General features: G+C 48.8%; 1 pseudogene across 1 annotated transcript; it reads right to left on the bottom strand.

Annotated features, from left to right (window-relative positions):
• Nucleotides 1-6,503: 6,503 nt before the first annotated feature.
• On the bottom strand, nucleotides 6,504-7,440 carry LOC311428028 (olfactory receptor 14C36-like; annotated as a pseudogene). Its single transcript has one exon. The product of its transcript is annotated as an olfactory receptor 14C36-like (transcript).
• Nucleotides 7,441-9,477: the final 2,037 nt, after the last annotated feature.

Genomic DNA, 9,477 nt, shown 5'->3' with positions numbered 1-9,477 from the left:
TGCCCGCTGGGCTCTGCCTCTCTGCTGCCTTTGGGTCGGGGCTGCTGCTTCCCTGGAGCCATGCCCTTGGCCAGCAGCAGGACGTGGCCTTTTCACTGCTGCTTTCGTTTGGTCTCCACATTTTTATCCTGTGCTCTTTTATTTGGATAAGCCATCAGATCTCGTGTACCTTGGTGACAGTCCTGTTGTCTCTGCAGTGACATCCCTGTGGCTGCAGGCAGCAGCAGGCACTGTGTAGCCCTGGCTCACATCTGCCTCCCTGCTAGCACCACAGTAATAAAAGGGTCTTGCTCAGGGCAAACCCACAAGCCTGGACACCTCTTTCAAATGTGCTATCGGGAATAGAGCTAAGGGGTTGCTCCCTGCTCTTCTGTTTTCTGGGGATATTCATGGAATGAAGGACACAGGATGAAAGTTCCAGGGTGGTTTGTGGGGAAACAAGGGCAGGACTAAGAGTTCCCTTTATGGGGGCACTTGCCCAAGCAGATGACAACTGGTGTTGGACTCATCAGCATGAGACTGCACCCTCTGCAGTGGGGCTGATGGCTGATGCCAGTCTGGAGAGGAGTCTGGAGCTTCCAGATGTCAGAGGATCTCCAGGGACAAGGTGCTCATTGGGTAGTGATTAGAACCTCATAAAATGTCTGTGCAAGGTCGTTTCAGGAAACAAACAAGGTGAATCTGAGGAGTGCATGGGCAGTTCGGACTGCTCAGGCTGGGTCAGCTGTCACAGCAGGTCCCCCACCCAGCCTCTAGCCCACCTGCAGCCAACTGTCTCCTGGGGTAGAGTGAGAAGCAGAGAAGGCCTTGACGCTGTGCCAGCACTGCTCAGGAACAGCGACTACAGCCATGGGTGACCAACACTGCTCTGGTCACTTATCAGAAACACAGCAGCACAGGGGGTGGTCTGCAGACAGTAACTTTGTCCAAGCCAGAACAAGTGCAGTGCCCCTGATGGACAAGAAGGCTCCCTCTAAGCTCGGGAAGGTGACAGGAAGGTGCTAATAAGCACCAAGACAACTGAGGATGCCCAAAGGCCCTTCTGAAGGGTCACCGAGTGCCACCTGAGAGGCAGTGCTGGGCAGTGGGGAGGGCCAGGAGAAAGACTTGTGAGAAGGCTGTGAGAAACAAGGAAACGTCACTGCCATTGCACCAGGGCTGCAACAGATCTCTCACAAGGCTCCTTTGATGGGGATTTGTGAGCCCAGGGAACAGCAATGAATGTAGCCCGCAGAGTGTGAACCTGTCCGAGGTGGACTGAGCTGAGCTGAAGTGCTCAGTCTGCTGTGAGCAGGCAGAGGAGATCTCGGCAGCCCCAGGGCACACAGCAGCCCCAGCAAAGGAGCCTGGCGAGTGATTCCTTGCAGCCCTGGGGCAATGGCAGTGATCCCATGAGCTGGGTCTGCCTCCCAGCCTACCCAGCACAGCCCTACACAGTGCTCCCATGCCCCAGACACCACAGCCCCCTCGCTCTGCAGAGCAGCACCACCAGCTGGGGCTGGGGTTGGGACTGGGGCTGGGGCTGGCGCTTGGGCTGCGAGAGCGCTTCCCCTGAGTGTCATCTAGGCCAGCTTCAGACTTCTGAATGTGAGCGTGATCTTCACTGTGCACAAGGAGCTGAGAGACCGCCAACAGGCATGGGGCTGGAACATTGCCTGCAAGGTCCCTCCTGCCCTAGCACCTCCCAGGACTGGCACGGAACTGGCTCCTGAGTGTCAGAGAGGCTGGGAGCCCACCAGGCTTGAAGGATGAAAACCAGCTCACTTCTAGCTTGGCAGGTCCTGGCCCAAAAAGGGGGTGTTTTTTAGGTCTGGTATTATGATGGCAGAGATGCCTCAGAAGCTGTCAGCCCAGTAGGAAGTTAATGTCTGTTAAGTGGCTTTGAGTTGACTTCTTTCTGAAGTAGCCGACAGCTCAACCCTTGACTCCTGGCTGGGATCTGTGCCTTTAGGCTCACATCTGCCAGTCTTCATGACAGGCCAGCAGATGCACCAGCTCTGCACACAGTTTGTGAAATCCCCTCTTTCTAAGTACCTGGTAGGCCCCATAGAGGAATAGGTCTTGAATAGGTGTTGTCTTGTCAGAGGTATCTGTTTTTGCCTAAACTCATCCTTCAGGCCTGCTTCTGTGGTGTTGCAGAACTGCTGGGCGCATTGTGCAGGGTGCTCTTACAGACGTTTCTCTTCTTCTCCATGCTGATTCTCCAAACTTCCCCTAAGAAGATGACTGATATGGGGAAGTCAGGAGAAGCCTGGCCAACAGAGATGTGAGATTTGTGGCAGGGCAAAGGAACGTGGACAGCAGAAGCTAATGATTTTGCAGAGGTAAGAATGTTCAGGTAATGTTGATCCTACCATAAAGCAGATTTAAAGCAGTCATGTGAGGCCCTTGCCCTATTTTAACCTGTAACGTTAATCCATAAAGCTACATGCTACTCCACACCCTGACAGGAATCCACTGCTCTAATATTTGACCACAAGATCCCTTGAAGCCAAAACTACTCCACAGCCCCATTACATCACCCTTACTCTCTTCTTCACCCTGATCCCTGCCCTTAACGCTACGATGAACACACTCTATTTAGCCCTAGATTTCTTGCAGACCTAAGCAAAATCCTAAACCAAAGAACTTGTACATACCCTAACCACAGACCTGACACCACAAGCCGAACACCAAACCCTTCCACTATGCGTTTGATTAATCTCTGTCACAGAAAGGTGAGCCTTAGTCCCTAATCTCATACATGAAAGCCTAACACCCAAAGTCACGGTTCCTTTGCATTAACTTCTTCACATCCAACCCTTTTGCTAACCCTACTCTTAAGCACTTAAGGTGCTTGGCCCTTATCCCATGCACTTAAGGTGCTAGGCCCATGGGGCAGGGTATGAACCATGAGGTTGCTCTGCAGTCACATGGCAGTCAAAGCTGAATGTGAGAGGCCATGGATCTGACCAGCTTGTGGGCCACAAGGAGGAGATGGGTGGGAATGCTGTGATGAGCTCAGCTCTGCCTCAACATCTCCTGCCCCAGCAGAAGGAATGTGACTGTGGCAGGGACTGTGAGGTCACTTCTGTCTCTGCACTTGATAGGGCAGCAGCAGGAACGTGTCACAGAAAGGGACTGTGAGGTCGCTTATGTCTGGAGGTGGCAGGTCACCCTTGACATAGACCTGGGATCTGCACTTTTGGGCTGACATCTGGCAGTGGCCCTGCTAGGCCAGCAGAAGGCACCTGCTTGGCATGCTGACTGGGGGATCCCCTCTGCCTACACACCCAGGAGGACCCAGGCAGAAAGAAGGCCCCAACATGGGTTGTCCTGTCCCTTCTGCTGGAGTCCATGACTGGGCAGCAGCAGGCACAAGGCTTGGCTGTGTGTAGCCAAGAAGCTGCAAGGCCAGCAGCAGGCCCCTGGCTTGGAAGCTGCTGCTGAGGTGACTTGTGTCTGGTAGGCTGAGAGGCCGCAAGGAGCCTGCTGGGTTGGGATGCCTACTTCAGGAGTGGTTTCGACCCTGATAGAGCTTTCTTTAGTAGTAGAAAAGAGCAGGAGAGAAAAACTTGCCACAAAGTGTTCCCTGGAAGGTTGGAACTAGCTACGAGGAGGTAGAAATGTCCCTCAAAGGGTCATGCTGTTGTCCCATAGGTCACCCTGTGATCAGACCATGGCTTTGTGTTTCAAGGAACAGCTGTTAAGGGTTGACGAGGCATGGGTTAAGGGAAGCGATGAGAACAAAGTGTTGAACAGAGATGTTTGTCTGCAGACTTCAAGGAAATAGGGCAATGTTTAGGACAGCATAGGAAAGCCTGCAGAGGAGAAGGCAGAGGGTACTGGATAAAAGGGAAGGTGCTAAGAACCTTGAGATATTTGTCTCCTTGGCTAGAGTTTATGAGGAGAGATGTTATACTCGTTGCAATGAGGCCTCATTGATTCCTTGCAACCCTGTACAGCAGCTCAGAGGTGACATACCACTATTCTTCTCTTGTCATCACACTGCCCACCACATCCCACAGACCCCAGCAAGAGCCTTGAGCCAGATGTGGGGGTGCAGAATCTCCTGTTCCAGTGGCTGGGGCCAAGCCTTGGCCCTTCTGCATCACCAAGACCAACAAAGACATTTTTCAACACAGTGCTTTGCCTGTCTGTAACCATGGCCTCCAATTATCTTCCCTAACACATCCCTGGGGAGGCTTCGTTAGTAACAGCCCTCAGTGGGGCCCATTAGTACTCCAAGTCACTTCAACTTGTCCTTCTGACTTTACTTTCTCTAGCAGTTGCATCATTGTCCTCTCAGTACCTGAGCTTCATAGACTCAGCAAGAAAATCCACCATGGAACTCATGAAAATGCAGAAACTCCTAACATCTCTTTGATAGTTGTCTTCAAGCCTTCATGCCTTTTACAGCTAATTGCAGAGCTTGCATGGCGTACTTAAGGTAGAAGATTTAAAAAAGCACCTAATAAAAATATCTTCTGTTTTTAAAGGGTGAATTTTGCAGAGCTCCATAAGGAGGAAAAGCAGAGCCTCCTGGTCTGACACCTCCTCTGCCAGCAGTGGTCTTTGTCCCTGTAACTGCAGCCCATCCTAGCATATGAAACCCTTTCTAAGATAAGTCAAAGGTTCCTTGGGAAAAAATAATTAAAATAAAATAAAATAAAATAAAATAAAATAAAATAAAATAAAATAAAATAAAATAAAATAAAATAAAATAAAATAAAATAAAATAAAATAAAATAAAATAAAATAAAATAAAATAAAATAAAGATTGGAATGACCATTGGATCCTGAGAAATTCAGCCCGGATCTAAGTAGACTCCTGGACGTCCATGGACTATCTTGGGTCATCTGTGGAAAACTCAGGGTGAAAAATAAAGAAAATATATCATTATTGGCTGTAGCTGTACCCATGAGCTTGGCCTTGTGAGGAATGTTTTAACAATTCATGTCCATAAAGAACAATTCTGTTTGAATCCTGTCTGCCTCTGGGCCCTGCACTGGCAATTTAATTCTTGAACCACAGATGCAGTGTGTCCCAGTCTCCCCCTCATTCTAGTCAATTTATCACGTCTTCAGAAAACACTCCTTAAATTTATGAACCTGTTTGCTTTTGTTATTCTGGACTTCTATTTCTAACAGTTACGGCCTTTTTTTTTCCTGTCTTCTTCAAGATTAACTTAACACTGCTATAGATGTGACTGTCCCTGTGAATGGCTGGGGAAGAATGTTTTAATTACTCGTGAAGCGTCAAATAAGAAAGCTGTTTGTGTTTGATGTCTGGGAGTTTCAGAACAACTGATAACAACTAGTGACTGTCATGGGATACTATGAGGATCTTTGGTATCTGGCCAGGGGGCCAAGAGATTAAGAGGAAGGAAAAAGAAGCTGAAGGATGGCTGGGAGACAAGACCTGCAGAAAATGTTCTATAAACTTGGTACAGTGCCAAAGGAGTACAAAGGGGAAGGACTTGGAGAGGAAGACTACGAGCCTTCAGCATGAAAGACCCCTAGAGACCCCCAGAGGAGACTGATGCGCATGCTCCAGTAGGAGGGACTGGACCCCGGAAGCTAATTATAATAACCTGGTTTTTTTAGAAGAAGTAATGAATATGTATTAGTCTAGGAGCATAAAAATCAGTTACTTGATGTGGCTGGTGTGCGTCCTGGTGGAGCGGAGACTCCCGGTGCACCCAGCTCTGTTTGCTTACCTCTATTCTTTTATATTCTTTTAATAAATCCTTTTTTTTTTTTTTTTATTTAATCCTAATTTGAATCCTGAGCCATTTATAACACATCCAAGACACGTCTAGTCATCAATTTCCACAAGGCATGCTTGAGCTCCTGACTCCTCATGCTACAGATGATAACGTGCTCAGCTGGAGGCAACACTGAGTACAGAACTGCCACCACCAGGTCCAGTTCTGGTGGGGAGGGGATGGAGGGGCTTCAGGCAGGCAACCATGACAGGCCTGAGGAAGACGGACACCATGGCCAGGTGAGGGAGGCATGTGGAAAAGGCTTTGTGCCAGCCCTCATATAGAGACAACAGGACTGTCACCTAGATACACAAGGTCAAATCCAAATACAATAAGTGGCAGCTGGGCTCTTGGCCCCGAGCCACTCCTGGTTGCTGAGGCAGCTGCCCCAGCTCCAGAGGAGATGGGAAGAGAGGGATACTGAGAGCAATGAATTTCTGATGGTATCTTTATTGTCTTTATCTACCAAGGAAGCCTGGTACTCTATGTATGTTAGATGATATGGTCAAAGCAAACACAAAATGTAACATTCAGAATGCTAAGAATTACATTATTAAAAACAAAATAAAATATTTTTAAAATACTAACAGAAAAAAAATAATTTTTAAAATATTGTATCACTTTCCCAAATAGCATTTTATTTCTTTTATGATTATTATTAATGATAATGTTTTGATAACACTAGTAATGATAAAAATTATGTGATATAATATGAATCAAAATTGCATATTATCAGAAATACATCTTCTGAACACATCACTGATGCTTAAGAAGCATGTATTGAACAAGTTTCCTCATTGCATCCTTCACCTCTTGGTTCCTCATGCTGTAGATGAGGGGGTTCAGTGCTGGAGGCACCACCGAGTACAGAAGTGCGACCACCAGGTCCAAGGATGGAGAGGAAATGGAGGGGGGCTTCAGGTAGGCAAATATGGCAGCACTGACAAACAGAGAGACCATGGCCAGGTGAGGGAGGCACGTGGAAAAGGCTTTGTGCTTGCCCTGCTCAGAGGGCATCCTCAGCACTGCCCTGAAGATCTGCACATAGGACACCACAATGAAAACAAAACAACCGAAGGCTAAAGAAAACCTGAACACAAGTGCCACAACTTCTCTGAAGTAGGCATTTGAGCAGGAGAGCTTGAGGATGTCGGGGGATTTCACAGAAGAACTGGTCCACAGCATTGCTGTGGCAGAGGGGCAGGGAAAATGTAGTGGCCGTGAGCAGGACAGCATTGAGAAAGCCACTGCCCCAGGCAGCTGCTGCCATCTGGGCACAAGCTCTGCTGCCCACGAGGCTCCCGTAGTGCAGGGGCTTGCAGATGGCAATGTAGCGGTCGTAGGCCATGATAGTAAGGTTATAATACCTTACTGAAATGAAGAAGAGAAAGAAAAAGATCTGTGCAGCACAGCCTTGTTAGGAGATGGCCCTGGTGTCCCAGAGGGCATTGGCCATGGCTTTGGGCAGAGTGGTGGAGATGGATCCCACATCGAGGAGGGCGAGGTTGAGCAGGAAGAAGTACATGGGGGTGTGGAGGCGGTGGTGGCAGGCTATGGCGCTGAGGATGAGGCCGTTGCCCAGGAGGGCAGCCAGGTAGATGCCCAGGAAGAGCGCGAAGTGCAGGAGCTGCAGCTCGTGCATGTCTGCGAATACCAGCAGAAGGAACTCAGAAATGGAGCTGACTTTGGACATCTGTTATTTCTGGTCATGAGGTCCTGTACAAGGAAGAGAAAGGCAGTGATTGGGTACCACAGACATAACTGAGGAAAACCCTTTCCATATTCTCATTTAAAATCAACAAAAGTTTTTCCATTTCCAGGAAGATATTTTGAAGCTCTCTTTCATTGATTCTGCCTGAGAGTGCCTTTGGGAGCAGGGGACTCCTCTGTGGCAATGGAAGAATCATTTCTGTACTACAGCCAGAGGGAGTAGCATGGTAGTAACATGGTAGGAACATGGTAGGAAAATGGGGTAGTCTCAGATTAACTTTACTGCTCATATCAAAGAGATTTCCCCCGATTTGCTCCTAGTTCACCCAACTGCAGAGCAGATGTGTGGAGGTTTAGATATGTAATTATTTGTTTTGTATTGGACTTGGACTCTCTTGACTTGGACTGGCACACACTTCGTTGGGTTAGAAACTGGCTGGATAGCCAGGCCCAAAGAGTCGTGGTAAATTGAGTCAAGTCCAGTTGGAGGCCAGTCACTAGTGGCGTCCCCCAGGGCTCAGTGCTGGGGCCGGTCCTCTTTAGTATCTTCATCGATGATCTGGACAAGGGCATTGAGTGCACCCTCACTAAGTTTGCAGATGACACCAAGTTAGGTGCGTGTGTTGATCTGCTTGAGGGTAGGAAGGCTCTGCAGGAGGATCTGGATAGGCTGCACCGATGGGCTGAGGTCAACTGCATGAAGTTCAACAAGGCCAAGTGCCGGGTCCTACACCTGGGGCGCAATAACCCCAAGCAGAGCTACAGGCTGGGAGAGGAATGGTTGGAGAGCTGCCAGGCAGAGAAGGACCTGGGAGTGATGGTGGATAGTCATCTGAATATGAACCAGCTGTATGCTTATGTGGCCAAGAAGGCCAACGGCATCCTGGCTTGTATCAGAAACAGTGTGACCAGCAGGGCTAGGGAGGTGATCGTCCCCCTGTACTCGGCTCTGGTGAGGCCGCACCTCGAGTACTGTGTTCAGTTTTGGGCCCCTCGCTACAAGAAGGACATCGAGGTGCTTGAGCGGGTGCAGAGAAGGGCGACGAAGCTGGTGAGGGGCCTGGAGAACAAGTCCTACGAGGAGCGGCTGAGGGAGCTGGGCTTGTTCAGCCTGGAGAAAAGGAGGCTCAGGGGCGACCTTATCGCTCTCTATAGGTACCTCAAGGGAGGCTGTAGCGAGGTGGGGGTTGGTCTATTCTCCCACGTGCCTGGTGACAGGACGAGGGGGAATGGGCTTAAGTTGAGCCAGGGGAGTTTTAGGTTAGATGTTAGGAAGAACTTCTTTACCGAAAGGGTTGTTAGACATTGGAACAGGCTGCCCAGGGAAGTGGTGGAGTCACCATCCCTGGAAGTCTTTAAAAGACATTTAGATGTAGAGCTTAGGGATATGGTTTAGTGGGGATTGTTAGCGTTAGGTCAGAGGTTGGACTCGATGATCTTGAGGTCTCTTCCAACCTAGAAATTCTGTGATTCTGTTATAACACTGTTCTTCCCTTGGCATCACCCTGCCCACCACAGCCCACAGACCCCAGCAAGAGCCTTGAGACAGATGTGGGGATGCAGGATCTCCCCTTCCAGTGGCTGGGGGCAAACCCTTGGCCCTTCTGCATCACCAAAACCAACCAAGATTTTTCTCAGCACAGTGCTTTGCCTGTCTGTAACCATGGCCTCCAGTTATCTTCCAGTTATGAGCTTCCTTTGGTAGTAGGAAAGAACAGGAGAGAAAAAAATGCCACAAAGCGTACCCTGGAAGGTTGGCACTGGCCATGAGGAGGAAGAAATGTCCAGGGGAACAGCTGGTCTTGCTGCTAGTAACAGAGGCAAAGAATGCATTAAGTGTCTCAGCCTTTACCTCATCCCTTTTCACCAGGTTTTTCCCCCAAAATCCAATAAAGCATTATGATTCTTTCTAATCCTCCTTCATTGAAAGTAGGTTTTTTTTTTTTTTTTTTTTTTTTTTTATTGTCTTTGACAGTAATAGATGGATTGAGGTCCAGCTGGGCTTTGGTCCTTCTAATTT

This window comes from Aythya ferina, assembly GCF_964211825.1.
Source record: "Aythya ferina genome assembly, contig: HAP1_SCAFFOLD_29, whole genome shotgun sequence".
In the NCBI taxonomy this organism is placed as follows: domain Eukaryota; kingdom Metazoa; phylum Chordata; class Aves; order Anseriformes; family Anatidae; genus Aythya; species Aythya ferina.
The sequence above is the reverse complement of the archived record's forward strand: the minus strand, read 5'-3'. Positions and strand labels throughout refer to the sequence as shown.